Source organism: Homalodisca vitripennis, chromosome 5 (assembly GCF_021130785.1).
Source record: "Homalodisca vitripennis isolate AUS2020 chromosome 5, UT_GWSS_2.1, whole genome shotgun sequence".
NCBI lineage: Eukaryota > Metazoa > Arthropoda > Insecta > Hemiptera > Cicadellidae > Homalodisca > Homalodisca vitripennis.
Genome location: NC_060211.1, coordinates 4,645,955 through 4,669,968, shown reverse-complemented (window position 1 = coordinate 4,669,968; position 24,014 = coordinate 4,645,955). Strand labels below are relative to the sequence as shown.

The window sequence follows — 24,014 nt, the reverse complement described above, 5'->3', positions numbered from 1 at the left end:
GCTCAATTAGCTACAACATGTAAAGAGACATAAGATAAAACCTTATATAATTGTTTAAATTGAAATTTGGTGTTATAGACTAAATCGGTCACATTCCATTATCCTTCTTTTTGGATTTAAATTTTCTTTTTTTCGAGAAGTAAAGAACGCAATAAACAAACTCACTACTATTAATAATCAGTTAGCATATTAGCTTATGGTGCAGTCAATTATAATTATACAAGTACTACTAGTATTCATATATTAATTAAACTGAATTTAAAAAAGCCTGTGCGTTTGATCCAAATAAAAACAAATTGACATATTAAAACATTCCTAAGGACGCAATATGGCCTTTTTAAAATGCAGTTTATAACAGATAGAAACAGTCGATAACTCTTGATAGAAAGGTCTTTTGAGACCTTGTCACTCAAGTTTCTCTTGCTCCAAAGAAGAAACATATCAATTTTTGGGTCAACAGGTCAAAAAGGGCAGTGCGTACGTCATTGTCTTCATCCGATAAAAACTCTTTATAGAAACGTCCTCGACATTTTAAAATTGGTATATGGGTCCCTTCTGGACCAGCAATGAACTGTAATGGTTTTTGACAAAGGTAAAAGGCCATCTTCTCCGACTGTATATCAACCGTCGCGTCGCTGCGAGAACTCTTTTGCTACGTTCTGTTAGGTCCTTCAATACCTCGTTGTATTGGTTTCTTCGTCTTTGTTTAACAACATTTACATGATAAACAAACGTCAAAATTGCCTTAAAAGTTCAAATTTCAGATAACCAGATATAATTCAAGGATTACGACAAACGGAATGTTGTTGACAATATTTAATTCATAAAGTAGTAAGACACGGTCTCAACTAAGAATGGTTATTTTCTAAGATGAACTGTTTATAATTGTTTATACTGTACATAGTTACAATGTTCCATGTAGGACTGTACAGTTCTGTACTCCAGCTGTACAGTTAGACCAGTACCGATACGGACCACTCGCTATCCGCTAGCTAGAGGGGACAAACCGGACAGAGTGGTCTAGGGACCGGACACCGACTCATCGATTGCACTTTTGTTCCAATCCAGTTTTTAATTTCCAGCTGCTATAAAACTCGATTTCTGGCACGGGACAAACAATGGCCTATATTCCTGTCCAGGGGCCTTGCGGATCTGGTCCTGGTCCCGTCTGACCGGCAAGTCTGGTCTAAGGAGGGACGGGCCCTCGCCACGACGCGGCACGCGCCTAGGTGACAACACTCTCACTCAGCCACGCGCACTCGGTAAGTTCTTATCGTATCTCTCAATATCGTCTTATAAGCATTTATATTTGTAACTCTTTTTGTCTGATTGCTAGAATATAGCATTTCAACTAACAACACTAAACAACAAAACAACTAAACAACATAAAACGGATTAAAATATATCTCAATGTTGTTATTACTGACATTACATTGGTTTGACATCTTCGCTGTTTGGATTTAAAAATTCTGTACTGATATTCTTTATATCATTCATATAAAGTTATACGAGTAACAGTGGAACTCACAAAACTAGTCACTTTTTGAAATCGATTTTGTATTTCTAAATACTACTTTATATATAACAAACCTTTAAAACTTTTAGTACAGTAACATTATATTTTTTGAATAAACAATGGGGTATTTGTAAAATAATTTAAATAGTTTTAAATTATAGATTGATTTTAGAAATTTTTGTGATAAAACTAAACTGCAAGTAGTAGCAGCAGCAGCAGCAGCAGTAATAGTACTATTAGTAGTAGTAGTAGTAGTAGTAAAATTAAAATATTTAATTAAGATTTTCATTTATACTATTTTGCGATAAAAGTTTTATAATTAATTAATTCTTGACGGTGATACTTAAATGTTCCTCAACTATTTATATGACGTAGTACAGTAGTCCATTAATTCATGTGATACAGCTATAACGAACAGTTCAGCTTCATGTGAGTGTTCACCAGTGTCCGGCGGTGCCACACTAGGCTGGTTTCCGCTTTTTTTAGTCTTTAGCAGTGAAAAACCAGCTTCGTGTTTTTAGGCAAGAGCTGGTTTATGACAATACCTGGTTAAGGTATGCTGATATGTACACTTATCTCTTTATTGACATCAGAGAGCGGAGCGTTTTGGTCCAGTGAACCGTCCTACGCAGCTGAGTACATTGCGTCTAAACGTAATCACAATTGGCCTTGGGTTGGCATCAAGTAATCATATAAGACTATGATTTCAAGAAATGGTAAATGATTCCGTATTAAAGGTTTACATCATAAACAATCACAAACTAAAAAACGATTTTCTAATAACGCTTATGTCAATTGTGCTATGAGACATGGTGGAATGCCTATGCGGACATTTATGTCAATGACTTTCACATTCCTAAGGGATGTTCGCGGACATATTTTGTTTCCAGATTTTTCATCTATCACAAGCAATGCATCATATGAAACTAAGATGAACTTATTCCATCTCTTATTAATGCAAAGCACAAAAATAAAATGTTCTGATCTGAGGTACAGAATGAGATCCTGTTTCTGGCTTCAAAATTACAAAATTTAGATTTTCCCTACAGGTCAGATCATGCCTCTGTTTGGCAGCTGTCAGCTTTTAAAATTTGTTATGTAATACGGCATTGGTCAGTCAGCGCGGTTATTCTTCCAGTTAAGTGTTCTATTCCAGGGACTTATGCTTTTATTATATTTTAAATCCTTGTAGAGTATTACTTCACCATCCAAAAGGGTTTGTGAAAATCCAACTACTGGCCATAGTTTTGGTGTCATTTGCTTCATTTTTCAGTACTTAAACAGGGGAAATATTTGAGAAATGGGTGTTTATTAGATTACAAATCTTTCATTTAAACGCAATTGAACATTAAAAGTAAACTGATAGTGAGTTAACGGTTAGAAAACCATCCAAATCAAGTTGAGGAAAAAATTCAAAAATCAAATTTTACCATGGACTGTAAATATCACTTAACAATGAAAATTAGAATACAGAAAATGTAAAGATTATTTTCACTAACTGGCACATCTGACCGACCCAGAAATCGTTCGGAAAGAGTCGTTCCCGAGACTACGAAACAGTTGCGTTTTTTATTCAATTTAAAATATCTGGATGTGTGTACAAAAATTGTGATATTGAATTTTGATCACAATTAAAAAACGCAATTCAGTGGCAAATGTAATCGTAAACCTTTTGGACACTGGAATCGTATAATTGAGCTTAAGGTAAATGGTGAAATTAAATATTTTGATAAAGGGCCTCTGGAAGTTAATTTAAAACAGTATTTTTACTTTACTAGATAAACAATCGTACGATGCGTCATCACAATCCACTTGTTTGTTTCTTTCTAACTCTTCTGCCCTACACTTCGACCTAATAATGAAAATTGACCAGTCTACCCGTGAGATTAATAAACATTAAGGTGTCATTCCAATATTGGTTTTAACATTGAAGTCTGAAACATTTACTGTATTATTTATAACAAGTCGGTACTAGGGAAAGTACTTGGTAGTGGATTCTAAGACGCGCAATCCAATTGGGGTGAAACCTCCACTAATTATGGCCAATGGTGGAATGCAGAAAAACGTAGAACATCTTATTTCAAAGTATTAGAATATCTACTGATAACTTAAGATAAGAATAAATGGCACCACTCATACTCGTTATACAAGTAATAGTCATATGCGACTTATTTAGTGGTATAATTACTAGATATACAGTAATCATAAGGACTTGAAATTTAAAAAATAAACTCTGTGAAACTCCATCATTTGAATTTTTTGCCATCGTGTAATTAATGAGGTAGACAATACTTTCAAGAGGATATTTCCCATTCAGGAAAAAACTTCAAAGCCATCCATAATTTACGCTTTCTCTGTTTTATATATTTATATGTATGTATATAAATAAATATATATATATATATATATATATATATATATATATATATATTCATTTCGGGTATATAAATGCAGAATTGCTCAATTATAACAATTATTAGACTTATCGGTATAAAATTTGCTTTCATATTTCGGCATTTGTCGTTTTCAAAAAGGTATAATAAAAATACACAGCAAACAAACAAAATTAACATAAGTAAATAAATAAAAAAATTACATAGATAAATAAACAGACATTTTTTAACGTGTGATTAACACCTAAGAGAAATATCATGAACAGAGAAAGAATTTAGAGTTTAAAAAAATGAAGAAAACGAATTTATAAACATAATTATTGTTATGTAACTTATATAAAAATTGGTATTTTTTCGTAATGTCGACAAGTTACATGTATTAAAAAAAAAATTAAAAATAGCATTTTCGTGAAATCCATTTTAAAGTCATGAGGACACGTATAGAAATAAGACGTATTTTCAATCTTCTACCTTCCATACCGAATACTGAGCTTATGCTTGTATCAGATTAGACAGCTAACGGAGCCAGTTCATATTAACAAGTCTGAAGACGATTTGCGAGACGTAGGATCATCAAAATTGTCCTACTAGAGCGCGTCAGGGGCGTACACGTCAAAAATGTCGCCGTGAGCCACATTAAGGGTGACAGGACCTGTCAGGTGTCTCACGGCTGATTAGCGGAGACATTTATTCCCGCGGTGTAAAGACGGCGGCTGACGGTAATCCTCAGAAAGTAGCGCCGTCTCGAGCTCCGATGGGATTTTAATGTAATTTTGTCGGTGACGTGCAGCGGCGTCGAGTCCTGGAGAAAGAAGTTCGCCGGCGCATGTCTGCTCGGGAAGGGAACAAACGAGCTGTAATCAAGACTCTAATATAGACGAGCCCTGCTCAGAGCTCGCTCTAAGACGCTGTTTTTGGAATATACAACCGTCTGATTGTCGACTCCTTGTGCTCAAATTGCATTTCCCCGCTGCATTCCCGAGCGTCTAGTCCTGTAGGGTCGTCCTTACAAGTCTTGTTCGGGTGGTTGTACGACTCTTCATTTGGGCTAACAAAGAAGCAACAGCCGTAATAGCAGGAAACGAGCGGGACGTGTTTGTAAAAGACCCAGATGGACCATTTGCATATTTTTACATGTTACAATATTTAACGGGTCGTTAACTCCGTGTTGTTGGCTCCATATTTGCACATATTCATGAACCAACACTACTATAGAATTCTACCTTTTATGAAAACAGGCTATCGCGCTGTGGAATAAGTGTTGCAAACTGTTATATTAAGTGAAGAGCATTTAATATTTAATTCTATTTTAGAATGTATTTTAGTCATCATGTGTTTAAAATAACCTACAACATACTTAAAGGAAATGTTAAGCAGTGTCAAGATAGTGTGCGTTAATATACGAATGGCACGTTAAATAGGTAAATATACAGGAAGAAAGCGAGCTGGGCGTTTGCCACGGGTAAACAGAACGAAGCAGGTTTTAATAGCGCAAACAAAGAAGGCGGTGCCGTTGATTGACTGGTCAAACAAGACTCAGCGTTCCGTCAGCAGCACTCAGCAGATGGGAAAAACCGGGGAAACAAATCCGGCGTTCATTTGTGGTGGGCTGACCGCGACTCCCCTCCCTCGTTTTTAACGATAGCCGCAAACATGCGGCACTCTTTGCTTCAAGTGGTACCGAAACCGCTGTGGACAAACGAGGGAAAAAACGAGTCACCCCTCACCGCTAACCCCGTTCCACACAGAATAGCTTCCACTTTTTGCAAATTGAGAGAAAGCACTGTTTAATTGTTATTGCTCACTTCTGACCCGAGATTTTTCCGACCTCATTTGTACGTTGCCACCCTCCAGTTTGTCTTTTACACGCAATGATCTGTTTCTTACTCCCCCTGCTGAGAAGCGTTCTCACTTGTCCTCAGAAGATAATCTTGTATTATTATCTGTCGACTATTGGAGACTATCGGTCCTATAAGATATAAAAACGGCAGTTATTTTCAAAGAAATTATCTCATTGTAATAAAATATTGAAATGTAAACGTTTTTGGAAGTTTAGGTGTGTAATTTTTCCCTTTTTCCATAATACTTAATACAGAATAAGAGTGCATATTTATTTACAATTTTCAATTTCACTACAAACTCAGTATGATGGATATACGAATACCAACCGCTTGGTTTATCAATCGTATATTTACTAAAATGTATATACATTTTTCTCAAGAATTATAATTTTCCACAATCTAAACATCATTTAGTACTACTATTGATTTAAAAAATACACATGCAATTTCATCTATTGATTTAAACTTTTTATTTTATGGTTGTAAGTTAATTAGGCCCTTAAAACAATTCTATGGATTTTTTATTTGATAAGATATAGTTTATTGAAATTGCAACCGAAAATTAACAATTGTTGTAATTCCATTCCAAATTTACTCACAGTTACCTAATTTGTCCATAACAGGTATATGTCACACTCAGCCTTATAGATTATTATATTTGTAACGCCATTCGAAAAGCTTTATTAAGTACGTCTTTACAAGCCAAGTCCGTCCATGAAATCGTAAACAAATATTATCCATATTTTTTTACATTGACCATCAATTTTATTTCGAATTGTATTACAGTCTCAATATTTATAGATATGCTAATAATTCTTCAAATGTCAATTTCCCCTAGTAAGTTATACATACGTAATGTTATAATTCTTTAAATTTGAAGAAAATATCTTATATTGAATATACTAGAGCCGGGAGCTTGTAAATGTATTTTACGACACTATTCAAACTTATATGTAATATTAATAGTACGTTGGAGATGTTGAATGAAATTTTATTTATTTTTGACAAACATAAATTTTTTGAATTTACAAAAATGTATAATTTGAAGGAATAAGACTAATAGACAATTATATTGACGCAGTAAAAATGATGACAGGTGACTGACATGTACGAGCGATGCAGGATCAATAGCGGTATTGACTGTACGACAGGAGTGTACTGTGCTGCGGGACGAGGGCGGCAATCCAAGATGGCGGCGCTCTAGCTCTTCTCCTGTATACAAAATCTAGTTCTGAACAGGCTCTAGTCTGGACTTCTAGGGCAGAACCTGCTCCCAGGGTTCGCGGAGGACGTCCATGGGATACTACCGGAGTGTGGAGTCTGTAAGTATTACCTGTTTCCATTAACTGCACATTTTTTGAACCGGGTACAGTTCGCGCCACAAAAAATGGCTACTGCAGTACACACCGTTCATTGGAGGATGGACCTGTGCTTTCTTTTCCGTGGTCCCTTCTTCATTTCAAAGCGTTTATGTTTTTGTTGTTTCTTGTCGTTATATGGCGTTTTCGCTATTTAAAATTAATATTATAATAAAACGAAAACCTGTGTTGATGTCATTTAAATACGATTAAAACTTAACCATATAAAAAACCCATATTATAAAAATATCATAACAGAAAATAGTTTTAAATAATTATTAAATGACATAATTATGCATTATCTATAATTAATACTAAATTGCATGGTTATTAACTCATAGACATTAATCTCTTAGTTTCATTATTGTATCCAGATAAATCATACATATTGCTGTATAAACAAACTTTATAAATACATTTTTACATTATATTCACTGTGGTTTGCTGAATAAAACATGTGAATTTATTCTAAGTACATTATTAATTATGTAATATGACAAAAACTCCTAAACTAAATATAATTATTTTAGAGGGTAACTAAAACTAAAAGAAAACAAAAAGCTAAAGCCACAGATTTAATATATAAGCTTTCAAAAAGAAACAACGTAATAATTTGATCAAAATAGGCTGATTAAGCACTTTAATCTATTTTCGTTAGGAATCTGAGTATATACATTAAAACATATATTTATAAAACTTATAATATTGAAGTAACATGTTTTGATTACGTAATATAATATTGTAAAAAAGAGTTGTCATTTATATTGTTATGTATTACTGTTTATTGTTTCTTTACATAGGCAAAAACTAAATATTTTGCAATATAAACCACTCTAAAATACTAGTAAAATTTTAATGATTTGCTTATTAAGTAGCCTATCTGTAAATACGGTATATTTTCCATTAGTAATAATTTATTTTATAAAGAAATTGAACTAGTTGTAGTTGTAAATCTTAAAACACATGATTTTGATTCTAATCTTGAGATTACAATTTTGTTTGTAAACGTAACAATAACAAAGGCGTCATAACCAAAGTTTTCTCAAAATTGGAAGGTAAGGGGAGCAAATAATAAAGTTATTTTAAACAATTTAATTTCAATTTTTGTTTAACTCTTTACCACGGACTGTATTCAAACACAGGTGGCTCAGCTGCTTAATGGTATAATTTAATTATACATTTGGGTCTATTTGAGATAGTAAATATCATGATTTATATCGTTATAACTCAAACTTAACCAATTGTACAAGTTTTCTCAATCGACTACAAACTCAATATTTCATTTTTGCATTATGTATAAATGATAAATTACTAAAAAAGGCAAAATTAAGCTGTTTATACGTGAAATACATAAAAAGTCCTCTCGTTAATGCTATAACTTTTAAAATCTCCCAGGTTATTCAAATAGTAAATATGGCGAACGTAAGTTAAATTAATCTCCATAATAATCAACGTTAAAGTCCACGAATTGTCAGAGTTTCAATTTAACGTTAGTAATGTTTTATAAGTGTATACGGAAAGGGAAAGAATTTTATTCTCCTCCGTATAATTCAATTATCTCATAAAGTTCTCAAAATTTTAAATTAAAACTTTCATATAATATGTAATTTCGTGTTATTTTCATATAAAATGAATCATCTATGTTTTCATAATTCATTAATTCTCCAAGTCTCTCCTCGGCCAGCCTCCCGTTACATTGAACTAAGCTAAACGCTTATCGCACGGCGAAATACCGGAAGCTTACGGATAGTAAATAGTAATAAGTACGAGATATTGTCATTACTACACACGCACACGTCTTTTAATGTTTACTGTTTGGTACCTTGGAATTTTGTAATGTAATTTTTGTACATTCTTTACTTTATTTCGTATATTCGTGGTATTAAATACAACACTTAGTGTAATACATTTCAATTAAACTTCAAATGTAATTATATGTGTTTCTCAGGTTTAAATATTTAGTATCAAACATATTAAGAAATTGAAATATATTTTATAAATATCGGTAATCTGCGTAAAAAATTATGAAATTTTGTTTAGTAAAATATTATAATACAATGGAAATTCTGAAGTTAAAATGGTTAGTGTATTTACTTTTTATGAATGAATTTTTTATATAAATATATAAAAATATATTTTAAACAAATTATCCTTTACTTCAGAACAAGTAAAATATTTTAATTCTTTACAGCAATGTAACCAATATATCTGAAATAATTAAGTACGATGCAAAGTTTGCTGGCAAGATTTTGTACCTCGGTACGAAATAGATATTGTCTATAGCAAGATAATAAAGTTTTGATTTCATGGTAGAGAAATATTAGCTTGGTACAAAAATATATGTTTGTTGTAATATTTGGGAATTGAGAATTTGAGACATTTCTATTAAGTGTACTGTCTGAATATCTACTTAGATCTTAAAAGATATAATAGGAATAAAAAAATAGAATTATTACTTTTGAATTTATATAACTTTCAAGAACACAGATAATAATCAAATGTAAAAATATTGGCGGGTTTAATGTAAAGGCATAGTTAATTGAAAGCTTTCACCATTATAAATGCATTTAAAAACACTTTTTAACTCATTAAGATTGTACATTTTGATGAATAAACTCAAGTATTAAGACGAAAATATTGAAACTATGAACATTCGTCTGCATTTTGTTAGTGACGTTACTAATAAAAATAAGACCTTTCCTAATATAATATATGTTGGAGAAAAAGAAATGAAATTGTCCATTATTATTATTGCATTATATTTTTATACCTTGATAACACTACAATACAATAACAGCATAATATTATACCTATTTATAATTTCATGGGTAATTAGTCAGCAGTTTACCGAGAAATAATATATTTTTATTAATGTGCCTGTTAAATTTTTTATTATAATTGAGTTTTTCAACTCCATAAGAGACAAAATGCATTGAGTATGACTTACATACCATCAGCAATGATTGAAAACTTATAAGAACGATTGCTATTTAGTAAAACTAAGATTCGAAATTCTCTCAGTTTCTCTCGAGCTTCTTTCAAGTACTCTATCCTCTAGCGGTAACCTTTACAAAAGCCGTCACGCTTGCAGTTGTTTGACTTATTCTCATATGCTCATGCCCGATCAAGGCAAGGGGTTAAATGTTCATCATTCTATGTCAGCTTTCCCCGTGTTGTTCCACAAGATCATCATCGAACTCCCTTACGGTTGTCAGTATTTCCCTTAATTTCCCAAACGTTGATGGGAAAATAAGAAAATGTTTTACCTCCGTACCCTCAAATTCATTGCATCATGCGTAAAATTCATGGGCTCCACAAAAGGCATAATGAAAACTTATTGTAAGCAGGTTGAGATCACCAAACATCTTACATGTCAGATGTGGGTCACTTTGAAGGGTGTTGTCTTTTTTCATTTTTTAATATTACAGTAAAATATTTACGGGAAAACTGTAGGTACCAACTTGCAAAGTTGCATTGGAGTCAAACCCTTGACCTTATTTAGAGAGGCATAGCTCTACGCTTCGGTCCTTGGGAGAACACTTCATCTTTGTACTTATGCACAGTAATCTATCCGAATGGTTCGATACCAAGATCCCCGTTACCTTACCAAGATACCCATTGCCATCAGTGATTCAATGAAATTTCATTTTTAGCAACCGGTCTCCGAAGAAAGTGACATTCCAAAAGTAGATAATCGGATACCCTTACCCTTATGTACGATATTCAAAGCAATCTCTGTGCGGAATATCGGACCAACACTTCTCATCTTATTATATTCTATTTCAGTAAACTCCAGTAAGAATAACATTGGAAGCCACTAGAAATACCGATTTTTGGGCAAATGGAGTATTTTTAAAATATATTGAGAAAAACTTAAAGAGAATTTAGAATCTTGGTTTGGTTCAAACTTACAGATTTGAGTAAAAACTGTTTCTTAGTGAGCAACTGAGGAACTGCATACATACGGGTGACAAAATAAAAATTTTCTGGTTTGAAAATATTGGCTCAGTAATTTTTCGAATCACGTAATATTTCAGTATTTTTGATTGCTTTCAAAATATGAAGGGCGGAGCTCAATAGGTCAAATTTGAAAGAGCACACTTTTAATCAAAGCTCATGTATTTACTGTGTACATGCAAAGCTTTGAGTTATTGCGTTCGAACCAGTACCTCGAGATTTCAGCATTATTCATTTAAAGGTAAAATTGGTGTAGCCTATCGAAATTGTTTTAGTGAGCTCCTATGAGCTAATATTGCTGTCTAGTTAGTAGTTTTTTGTGTGTTAAGTCCTTAACATTGAGAAGTGATACTGCATTATAGTGTAGTAATATTCTTTCTAACTTTTTAACATTTTCTCAGTGTTTTTCTTATATCAAAAATATTATTACAAAATATATTATTACAAGACTTTAAGTAAAAGACAGTGAAACTGGCCCCGTTTAAAAGTGATCACAGTTTTTAAGTTACAAGATGTATGACATTTGTTTTAGTAGTTTCTGAGATCTCATTTTAGTTATGACACATTTTGTGGATTTCTGTTATAACAGTGAAAAACCTGTTTTAAAACTTCGTTTCCAAAAACAATTGCGATCAACTTGCCTAGACAATCCCACGCGACTAGGTTTGTTATTGATATTTTGTAAAACCGGAGAAAGTGACAAACAAAATTAAGAATTTTCAGATCTATGATTGAAAACGCATCAATGAATGGTCTGTACATGTACCGTATTTCTTTATATCTTTATGTTTTTTTTAACTCTACTAGGGCTCATCTACAATTTTTGCAAATAATATGAATAATATTCCTGAATTTGTGGCAGTTAAAATTTTTAATGTAACAGAAGATAAAAATGTAATTAGAGAAAAGATTTTTATTTCCTCGAATCTTAATTTACAAAATCTGCGATAAAACGCCTGTTATGTACAGGCTGCCATATGCGGTGCGGGCTACAGATAAAAACTGCTATACATGGAAACTCGTCTCAAATACAATAGGTCTCAAGTTTCACTTTATAAAAAAGATTTTATTGCCTCAATACTAATGCATTGTTAAAATTTTTATAACTTTTATTCATACGTGTTTTCTAATTTTAATATATATTGTAAACAGTTCGTATTAGCTGATTACTGTGTGTTTAAAAAAAATTTCGTTAGCATCGATGCAGTAAAATGTAACTTTCTGACGTGAGTTTGAGACTTTGAGACCGGTTCCTATATATAGCAGTTTTAAACTGTATCCGCCTGTCATATCCGGAGTCGGCAACGAACCTGCGTACTCCCTGCGTGGAATTTGACTTGGAATCAGATTAACGAGTATGTGCCACTATTTCTAAGTTAAAATTATGAATAAGCATTAGATCAAGTAGTTGCAGGAAATTAATTTGCTTTGGGGCTAAAATATTTTTATGATTCCAAAAAAGTTCAGTACACAATCCATTTTGTAGTTTTAAACGGTACTTTAAAAGATATTGACAATAAAATATATATAAAAATGCCATTGTATCACATTCTAGCAGTAACTAATAAAATAAAGGCTTATTTTATGACCATCTCGTTCGTCATATTGCTGACAACGTCTGTTTTTGCCACATTGGTCACGTATTTTACAGAGCCAAGAGTGGTAATTTTGTGTGCAACGATGGTCGCGTTGATCGTTGACGATTGCAGGCCGTTATGACGTTCGGTCATTTAATGTGCGCAATAATAGGTTCGGATATCACAAAATGGATGATTTTAACGATTCGTCCGGCCAGATTGCCATCGCAGATTCCACCGCGTCCTGTCAGATCACAATAACTTACGCCAAAACTCATTTAAAACCAGCAGAACGATTTGCATGCACCGTGAATTGTTTGGCCGCGCGAAAATAGGACTTATTGAATACACATGTGATCGCTTAACACGTTATCGCCTGATGCCCTCCACCCGGAGACGAATGAAGCCAATTAGTTTTATGTTTTTGGCTCCAATCACAACAGCATGACTTAATGGAACTATTATGAGTGATTACGTCATATTCTGCGCTTATCGGAGCGAGTGTGATTTAATTTTTCACCTAATAGATATGTGGTTAAATGAGAAATATGTTCTATAGATTGTAATTTTATACTTATTTTAAACTCTATAAAACAGTAATTAATCACTAATTCCCAAAAAGATTCCTACTAATTCAGGATCTGGGTCTCGAAACTGCCTAAATCGGAAACTTATCACTCATCACTAAGCGCATGGATAATTTACTTTCTGTCCGTCTGTCTACACGATATCTCGAAAATTAACCACCTCTAGACTTCAATGATGGTGCACGTCACTCCATGGGATTTTGCTGAGCATTGGCGAACCTTTGCACTGTTCTAAAGGGTAACTATGATGGAATCTATCAAATAGCAGAGTATACAAATTTGTTAACAAATTCAGTACAGTCAATCGTGATATCAACGTGTAACGTTTTTATTCAAGCATACAGAATAAATAGAGTGGAAAGTCATTTTTGCGATACCTTCCTAATATGAACGAAATAAACAAAAATGTGAATGTTTGATGTAGAAGATAACTCTAGAAATATTTCATCTGTAAACTTTAAGTTGTGTTTAAACTTCATTTGTACATAGACAAAAATGAGTTCAATCATGGTGCATGTCTAACCGTGAAATTTGGCTGAACTTCATACAATGAGTAGACTGACTGGATAAAAAAATTATATTAAATATTTTTATTTTTTTGTTTTATTTATGCTGTTGAATCATTGTAAGGCTGAATATTGAAGGAAACTCCGCATAAATCCCATTTGAGAAGAGAGCCTTTGCTTCTGGATTTTCACACCGGGGTTTTCAGCACGAAAATTCAAATTTCAAAATCTGTCAGATCATAAAAACTATGTTACGCGAATTTCTGGTCTTACCAGGTAGCAGCGGTCTGTAATGACAAGGAATATCTGGGTTTTGGAGCTTTATGACCTGCTATACTTCTTTTATAGGACAATTTGCCTCAAACTCACACCAGTCTTTAAAACAGTGTTCTCAAATATTTTGAAAATTAAGTATTTAGGATATTTACCCCGACCAAAATTCCATGAATGTTATAAAAGGTCCGTTGTAACCTTATCAAGGTTTACCTATAGGATTCGTTTCACTGTTTATTTAATTCATGTATTTGTTGAATCCTTCCATCCACACACAAGCTTATATAAACGTTATATACAAACTGTGACAAGTGTGATAAGACGTCTATACGAGGGGTGTGTTACCGTGTCCGAAGCAGTTATTTGTCAGTGCCAACTTCCACAAACGTTACATAATATCACTATATTTTTTTAATGAGTAAAGATTTTAGTTAAGTATTTATTCGTGGTATTCTTACTTTATAACTTTAGCTACCACGTGTAAAATTGAGTTAATTACGTGCTTGCCAAATTATTTTATTCTTGCTCATTATTTGTTTCACTCAATAAACATCACATGCAGTTCACCTCATAAACGATTCCATTTATAATTTCTCTTTATATTCATGTTGCATCTTTTTCTTAATGACTTGTATTTTGCCATATTACATTTTTTAAATTAATAAATACTAAGGCTGGGTAAGCCTTTGAAGTAGTAGTTAATGTAGTAGTTCCTAACTGTAAGTGATATTATGTTTCTAAGCCTATTAAAGTCTGTATTTTATTCGAAACACATTTTGTTTTCATAACGGAATTGCATGTTCTCCTAGTGCTTAAAATAAAGTGTTGTGGATAGTAATTACCATAACACGAGAATAAATAACAACTATGTTCTTAAACATCGAATGTTGTTGCACATCCGCGGTGTAGCCACAGGTCATGTTTCCTTCAATAGCTTTATTAAGCTCGACTATACTCAGTCTAACAAGCGTTACTACGGCTAATGATATTAAACACTTAACCCAGCTCCTCTATTACCATTCAAGATTACTCAGGAACCAGCAATATACAGATTGTAAGGATATATACACTGCTCGGTGCTCATTCATTTTACTGCCTCCATAAATACCTTACCCTCGTTTCCCCCGGCTAATCTATTTTATAATCCCGAGATTAAAGCGGTTCAGAGTTCCCTTGTGAGTTATGAAGGAATTCGCGAGTCCGGGAGAGAGAAGACTCGGTGCGGACAAAAAGAGCGGGGGAAGAAAGGGTGGTTTCACGGAGGGAAGTAAGAAAGATGATCCCTTAATAATTTACCCCTTCCCGTAGCAACCCCTCATTAGCCGGTTTAGTATTTCATATTTTAGGAGTCGGACAAGTTTAAAATTAATTAGTACCGTTGGAAGTTTCGAGGAAATATGTAAGACGAAGTTGTGGCACACGGTGAAAACGTTAAATTAAAGGCGGATAAATGTAATAAGGCATGCAGCGATGGCGTGCCGCCCCCAGTATTAACAGGGGTAGGGCACGAGAGCTGTCTTGGCCGATGGCGCGGGTCAGCACGACATCGAGATCAGCTCGCGCCGGTAAACTGTACAACTTACTGCCTCAAACTTGTCAGTTGCACTACATTTTGTTGATCTAATATAATGAGTAAACATTTCTCAATAGAAACATAGTGAGCTTCTCGACGATTTTTTCTTCATAAAATTTATTAGTAAGCATTTGTTATCAGATTAGCCTACTGTATACAGATGGGTTATACATTTCGATGTTGTACATAAAACACTGGATCGTCTTTATCAAAAGTAAAAATAATCAGCATTGGTGCAAAATCATGATGTAACTACTACTTCCACATTTCTGTTCTTGGTTAACAGTCAGGCTTATTCCTATTTCGAAAGCCGAACTGATCTCAAAACTTGCGAAAAAACAATCTTGGTCTATAAAGTTGCATTACAGCAAACAAATGTTATTAATTGAAGAGCCTGTTAATTTTAATAACCGTACCGTGTAAATATTGTTTACTTATTTTTTCTATCTAGTAACACTCTTGAGGACTAAAGAAGGATAAATATTGGAAAGGCAAAATTTATACTATGCCGTGACGTCACTTGTTTTGGAAAATAGAAGGACCTTGTCACAATTGGTTTATTTTATTAAAGCCATTTCAAGGAAGAGTCAATTGAAGTAGGCGTAAATTCGTATATATATATTATATATAATATATATACATTCAAAAATCTCTATAAAACCTATTTCACGTCCAGTAACCATTGAAGGTTATTTGTTGCCGAAATACGGAATGATGAATAGGAAATTGGAAGGGGTCCTAGGCATGATTTACAAACCTCAATAACATTGGTTACACCATTGGAGGAATTTAGGTGCATCATGCATTTAACACAATGGCCAAGTAACTAATGCCAAATAAAATAACTAAATCAGTACATTCAATTGTTAAGAAATCTTAGAGTAGTAAAAATAAAAAATCATCCTTTAACTAAATTTCAATACTCCTTTTTTCCTATGTTTAGATACAGTGTGGACTATCGATATCGATATTATCGTGCAAATTCTGCAGATAAACGACAGTGGCTCAGGTAAAAATGTTTCTTCTTAAATTATTTGAATATAGAGATTTATAAAATCGAGATGACTTTAAACATTTAAATTTTGCTGAACTCGTTGCTGACTCGTGACATCCATATTTTAATAATCACTAAGATCTTTAAAACATACTTTATTCTCCATAGTATCCCTGTTGTCGTACGAAGTTTTTTATGAAATTCATAAAAAAATTAATAAATAAATCAATAAATAATAAAGATTTAAATTCGTTCTCCCTGACAATAAAATTTAACATACAATATACTTTTTTGTTAGAGAGGGCCTAACAAAAATGGCCTAACTACACCTGGCAAAACGAGACTTTTCTTCACTTTTGATCTTCATTATTTACATAACTTCTCCAACATTCATAAAATATGCGTCTTAGGGGCTGTGTTCATTAGTGGCCATCTTTGTTTTTACCTATAACCTGTAAGTCCAATGCAAACATTTCAAACATTTTTACGCATATTCTTATAGGTTTCCAAACTTTATTTTACTCATACTTATAATCTAATTTTACACTTCCAAACGATTTTTAGTTTCGATATTTGTATTGGTTATTCAGAAATATTCAAAAACCTTTCTGTAATTTATAACATGAATATGAACAAAGATTACGCTTCATAAGTAAAACTACAAATAGTATGGCTGTGTTTTAATTAGGTCTTTAAAAATATACTTCACGTATAATGTTTGAGGCACAAAAGGGGCAGTAAAATTGTTTGGGGTTAAATTCCCTTCCTATGAGGGTGAAACTCAGAGTCGTTTTCCTATAGTTTCCTAATATAATGCATATTATATTAGTCTGTAAATATACTTTTCCTCCCCACAAACTATATGGACATTTAATAATTACGGATATATTTAAATACTGAATCGACACTTCGTTATCGGTTACAGAGACGATCATCGGTTTAATATAACGTTACTCCGGGCATAGAAGAGAAGTCGGCATTATGTTCCCCAACTTTATAATGTTAAAACCAAAATTTATCCCTCTAACGGTTGTAAGTTGCAATTTACACTTTGTTGTGTATCATATCGAAAGTCCGAATAAAGTGATGGGCCAGAAGCCCTGAAACTTTCCAAGAGCCGTAAGTTTGTGAGTGTCGCTTCCCTGGCGATAATTGCACGAACGGATGATAATGGCGTAATGGCGGGGTGCGTAAGTGGCGGAGTTGTGCTCAGCGTAATTAGCAGGCGGAGAACTGAGAGAACAATACCGCAGTTTTTGAGTAGGCAATAATGGAGAAATTGAGAAGTGGTAAATGCACTTGAAAGTTGGTACAAACTAATGTAGTTCCCCATTGTCGCACGGCTGCTGTAATAAAGTTTATTAGAGAGAAGAGACAATAGCGCGTGATATGACGAGAACTTGTACATTACTACACACGGTTGCCGAATAGTGAAAACCGTCGTCTTTTCCCGCCTCGGCGGGGCTGTTGGAGGGGAAGAAGAGTTGCCCTGTTATTCCACCGCTAAGCTCCTCAAGTTATTCAAAGGCAGACATTTTAAACATATGCAAAGCTGCTTCAGGCTTGCAAACAAAATGGCGCAGCTGCTGCTTCCACGAAAGTTTAAATTGTAAGAACAACATCAAGTTTTAATTGATCCATCAAGGGTGGTAGCGTTTGACTTTAGAGTCGACGTGGCACTCTCTCCCACTCTCCAGGGTTTTATAACGAGGTTCCCGGCGAGGAAGAAGATTACTAAAACAATTAGACGAATGATTCTACGTACAAAGGCTAACCTGATTATAACTTTGCGAGCCATCTTGACGGACTCTGCCATTTCACAATTCTTGCCTTTTGTCCTGACCTGATCGCAGAATGCTTCTTGTGACTCTCAACAGTTGACTTAAATACTTACATTATTGTGTTATCTGAAAGCCCCTCAACCCGTCTTTATCTGTATCTCCGTCTAGCTAATTATATATGTTTAACAAAAAATATCAAGAACAGTTTCATATGGACGAACTAGATGAAAAACAACATAATATGTACAAAACAATATGAAAAAAATACAGAGAATTCAGATAAACAAGACATATAGTCAGACATTATTCATTCAGATATTAGTAAGACAAGTTCTGCTTTAAAAAATCTATTTAATTTGAAGACTAAATGCGGTTGGTCCTGGTGGCCAATGACTATATTGTATCTTGTTTATTTATTTCCACGTGAGTGGTGAACGTAATTTGCCATGACATAAATACCATATCAAGTACATAACTTACTTTTATTTGAATTTTACTAACCTAGTTTAGATTATGATATGTTACTCAAAATTTATAAAGTGTTTAGGTAGCATTTAATCAAATTCAGAATATTTTATTACTAACTGTAGTGAAATAGTATTTTGAGTGGAAGTATATTATTATATTAAGTGTTATTTATATATATATATATATATATATATATATATATATATATATATAATAAAGTTGATTTACACTGCTTAAAAACTTAGGAATTTTATTTCGTACTCAACCATTTTAATTATATTTTTTTTAAATAGGAAAATGAAAACATCCAAGCGGAGTTCAAGTCATTCAAAATAGTATTTTGTCTGTCTGAAATCAACCTCAAGAAAATCTGAATTTTGTAAAAACATATCTGAAGGGAACGATATGTTTTTAAGTGCCTCTTAAGTTATATTTTATTTACAAACATGTTTCATAAACCATAGCTCGTACTTTGTGACATAATGTTCTGTTCTTCCATTTTTAACCTAAACTTGATCACAACTTTACCCATTAAAAATATTTTAAAATGGTTAAAATAATTCCTCTAGGAGAGAATGAAACATAGTTTTGAATAGTTAAAATTAAGTTAAGCAACCAAACAAACGTCGATCGTACTATAAGATAAGAAAAATTATATAAATTTAAAATTTATAAATTTCTTAAATGTTACCTTAGCAACATTCTCGTTCAGAATTAAGATACGTAATTTAAAGATTACACCGAGATACAGAGACACACAAGTATAGACCATATAGTTTTATGACACTCTATAGAGAGATGTATATAAGTTTAGTATCTCCACATTGCAATTACTTGCAATTATCCTTAAAGCGTAATTAGCTGAGATCTTTACATACAAGGAATTGGGATCGTGGAAGTTCATAAAAAAAATATAACGTGAGCAAACAATTAAAAGGCATAATACTCGTGGATCTGGAGAAATTCAGTTCTATTTGTCTGTCCTCACGAAAACTCGATATCATGTGATAACTGACCCCTAGACTTGAAATTTTAAATTGAACGACAGGTTGTGTAGCGTACATTTACTTTGTCGATACTAAATGAAACTGGAAGACACGGTTAGAAGAACAGTTTAAAATGATACAGTATTACAAACATTCAAACAAAACGTTAGACACACGTAGCCTACCGATCTAATGACCCCAATCTCACTTACACTGGACTAACATACATGTAAGGAAATCTCCTTTGTTAAAAAGCCTTGTGTCATCGTCGTTAATAGGATATAGCATTTTAAATTAAGACTGGATTGTATAGCTATTGCCGTTTGTTGCTTTTTGGAATAACCAAACCAAATTTTATATATAGAACTTTTTAAAATTGTTTCTTGCAAAATAAATAGTGGATAAAAAACAAATTTCACAAATCAAGAAATATATCACAGGACTGATGAAATGAAATATTGGTGTATGATGTAAAAGAAAACAAATATCTATTAAAAGCTATATTTTTCAACGGTTTGAAATTTATTTTCTCAGCAAAAATGTAGGATTGTTTGAATTGAACTTCTTAAAGGATGCTATATTACGTATTTAGGTTATTTAGAAAAATAGTTTTGTATCACGTAATTCAATTAAATGATAGTTTAAGTTATACTCTTTATTCGTATTAGTATTTGGAAAGTTCTGAACACAGTTTCAATAACATTCTTCCACTTTTGCGTTGCCGATGTTTTACTATAATAAAAAGTGCTAATGCTAATTTTGGAAATTTTAGCAGAACGAATATTCCAGCGTTGTGCCGACGACGTCTTCTATGTTCACGACAACCTTATATCCGCTTTTCACTGCAGATTCTCATTAAGGGCTACACTTCCTGCTTTCTCTTGTTTCGATACATAATTTCCGGTATCGTCTCCCCGTGAAGTCAATCAGGAACTTTGTAAAACTTGGTTCCTTTCACCCCTCTGTCTCGAGAAACGGCAGTTCCGTCCCAACTGCAGTGTTCCCTTTCAATGTAGAACCTTGTCTCCACCTTCTGAAGATACTTATAAATCCACCGTTCCGTCAGTCAACATAATTGGCACGTTGTTAGTTAATTTATAATTTTCTCCGCATTTACTACCCGAGTCAAGTATGATAAAGGCTAATTCGTCCTAACTCGCTTCATTATTTGTCTAGTTCAAGTTATTCATAATATCGATTGATTCAAGTGGGCATAGGATTACAAAACCATTCTCAATAAATTACTCTGAGAGACAGACATACCTGTACATTAAGACGCGATGTTTGGAGGGTTTGGGATTGTTATTGCACTATAGTTATAATAATGAGTTTAGGAATAAAACGTTTTTTGTTTTGTTCTTATTTCCGCAATCATTCAGTTGCTATATGCATTTTCATTGATAAATTTGCATTATACACCAGTTTTTCTCAAAATCAATAGAAACATTTCGTTAAGAAATTAAATATAAACAACGTATCGGTGCGGCGGCAGCGCTAGTTTTGGTAGAGGATGAAATGGAAGGGTATCAAAAGTGTTAAAAATATCAAATTATAATTTTTCTCTGATAATGTTTTCTTAGTTAGAATTTCAGTCTCTTCATCTACTTGTCTAACGGTGACTAATATTATTTATGTGGCTGGCTTATTATGGATTATAGTTTTATATTTCGACCCATCCGATAGCCCCCTGGGGGATGGGGGATTTTGACCTACACAAAAAGTAGCATGTCGGACGATCAATTTATTTCAAGACTGTAGCCTAAGCTGTGGTCGGGAGCTCTAGCTAAAACATTCAGACAAACATTAAGTTTAAAAAACTCTAGGTAGAATACCAAACATAAAAGACCTACGTTAATGTACACTGAGTGCGATGCAAACAGTCAGATAATAAACTGTTAAGTTTATCAAAAACAAATTGTTTTAATTTTTTATCACTGACGATGAACAAAATAAATAATAGCCGTATTATCTACTTGTGTATTAAGTCCTTTATCTATTCAGTGCTTGATAACAATAAAACAAAACAACGCTTCTTGGCAAGTATAATGACGGTGAACAATCGGAGAGACGGGTGACGTATTTTTACTTGTCGGTGCCAGACCGGGTGACAATGGCTGTCCATCGCAGACCGTCACTCAGCGAACGTCCAGCCAGTCGCAGATACAGTATTGTCCATACAACAATTTAATCCGTTATCAAAATTAGATCAGTGGCTGTCACGCCGCTACGAGTATATAGGAGGCACTGTGTAGGTGGAAATGGCCTCTCGCTCACATGTCGACTCTGACACACAAACAACTCGGAACCAGTTTTGGCTTTGTGTGTCGGTTCTGGACATCCGCCGCTTGCGGACGAATATAAAATTCACACGTGTGAACCACCTACGATCGCAAATATCGCTGTCTGGTAGATAGTACATTTTTACATGGCCCCTAGAACACAAAACATCCCCCATTCATAAGTTTATACATGTATATATTCATTAAATTAGTATAAAAGGCAAGAGTTCGATTCCCGGAGAAGCAAGTAATTTTTTTATTTACTGTTTCCTAAAGTTATATGAATTCTATATAACGCGGCTTGTGAAAACGATAACCGTTCCATAATGAACCAAACAATTAAAATTGAAACTTGTTAGAAAAATGTATCTTATGAATATCTGGGCAGCTTAGTACGTTTGCATTCAGTTTTAATATGGCAACCATTGAATCTTAAAAGAAAGGTACAACATTGTTATTTATAAACCTAGAGAATAAACAGGTGTTCTGGAATGCTTACAGCATTTCCTAAACCTTTTTGTTATATTAACGGTTTTTATCTCGAACACTTTTCCCATGATATACACATCCTTTGAGAATAAATCGTTAATATTTAAACTGGTACACCATTTACCTCTTCCCACTAAGGCGATAAGATTATTTAACGGTAGATAAATTTTAGAGGTATTTTTCTAACTTTTATGGCAAATTGTAAACGTAACTAAGTAGTATGACAACACTAATTGCAATAAAATTCGGGGGTATAGTTTTAAGTTTTAGTCAGATTTCATTGTCTGAGCATTAGCGAAGCCTATCACCTCGAGAAATTGGTAAAATGTTATTTCTGAATGTATGTCTTTCCACTGATATAAACTTGAATATACTACATTATAGTATAGGACACATCGAGTTTGACCATGTTGCATGCCACTCTCTGCCACTGGGGTGAGGCTGGGAATCACTCAGTACGCTGGCACAAGTTCTCTTCACGACCTGAGGTTGTAAAAATCACATATTGTTGGCAACACAGGACATTTCAAGTTTTTCAAGGTATAGACTTGAGTTTATACATTCAACTTTATCTAAGCCTGTTTCAACAAGAGGTGTGGCTTATATACGTATAGTGCCTCACGTGGGCAATACTTATATACGTATAGTGCCACACGTGGGCTATACTTATACGTATAGTACCACACGAGGGCTATACTTATATAGGTATAGTGCCACACGTGGGCTATACTTATACGTATAGTACCACACGAGGGCTATACTTATATAGGTATAGTGCCACACGTGGGCTATACTTATACGTATAGTACCACACGAGGGCTATACTTATATAGGTATAGTGCCACACGTGGGCTATACTTATACGTATAGTACCACACGAGGGCTATACTTATATAGGTATAGTGCCACACGTGGGCTATACTTATACGTATAGTACCACACGAGGGCTATACTTATATAGGTATAGTGCCACACGTGGGCTATACTTATACGTATAGTACCACACGAGGGCTATACTTATATAGGTATAGTGCCACACGTGGGCAATACTTATATGCGTATAGTGCCACACGTGGACAATACTTATATAGGTATAGTGCCACACGAAGGCTATACTTATATATGTATGGGCACCAATAATTTAATGAGGTAATTCTTTGAAGTTCTTTTAACATTTCCATGCATTACTTTACTAACTAGCATCAAACAATCTAAAATTATTATTATATTTTATTCGTGTGATTGTATACAATAATGCCACACCGTAAAAACAATAGTGTTATAAGAAAACTTTCCCAAAATATTATAACACTGCCATATAATTTGCTACCACGGGGAACCTAAGGGTGCAAGTACATAGCATATTACATCAATATTGAAGTTTGATCTTTATTTATTAAATATAGACAGACAAAGTACTATATAGTCACAGCCTA

The 24,014-nt window shown here is 33.6% G+C and overlaps 1 long non-coding RNA gene across 1 annotated transcript in view; it reads left to right on the top strand.

Annotated features, from left to right (window-relative positions):
* The first annotated feature begins 1,136 nt into the window (after nucleotides 1–1,136).
* LOC124363792 overlaps nucleotides 1,137–24,014 on the top strand; it is a 69,429-nt gene continuing 46,551 nt past the window's right edge. Inside the window, exons 1-2 of the long non-coding RNA XR_006922555.1 lie at nucleotides 1,137–1,262; nucleotides 6,847–7,072. This is a non-coding gene — a long non-coding RNA (uncharacterized LOC124363792). The remainder of the gene's footprint in view (nucleotides 1,263–6,846; nucleotides 7,073–24,014) is intronic.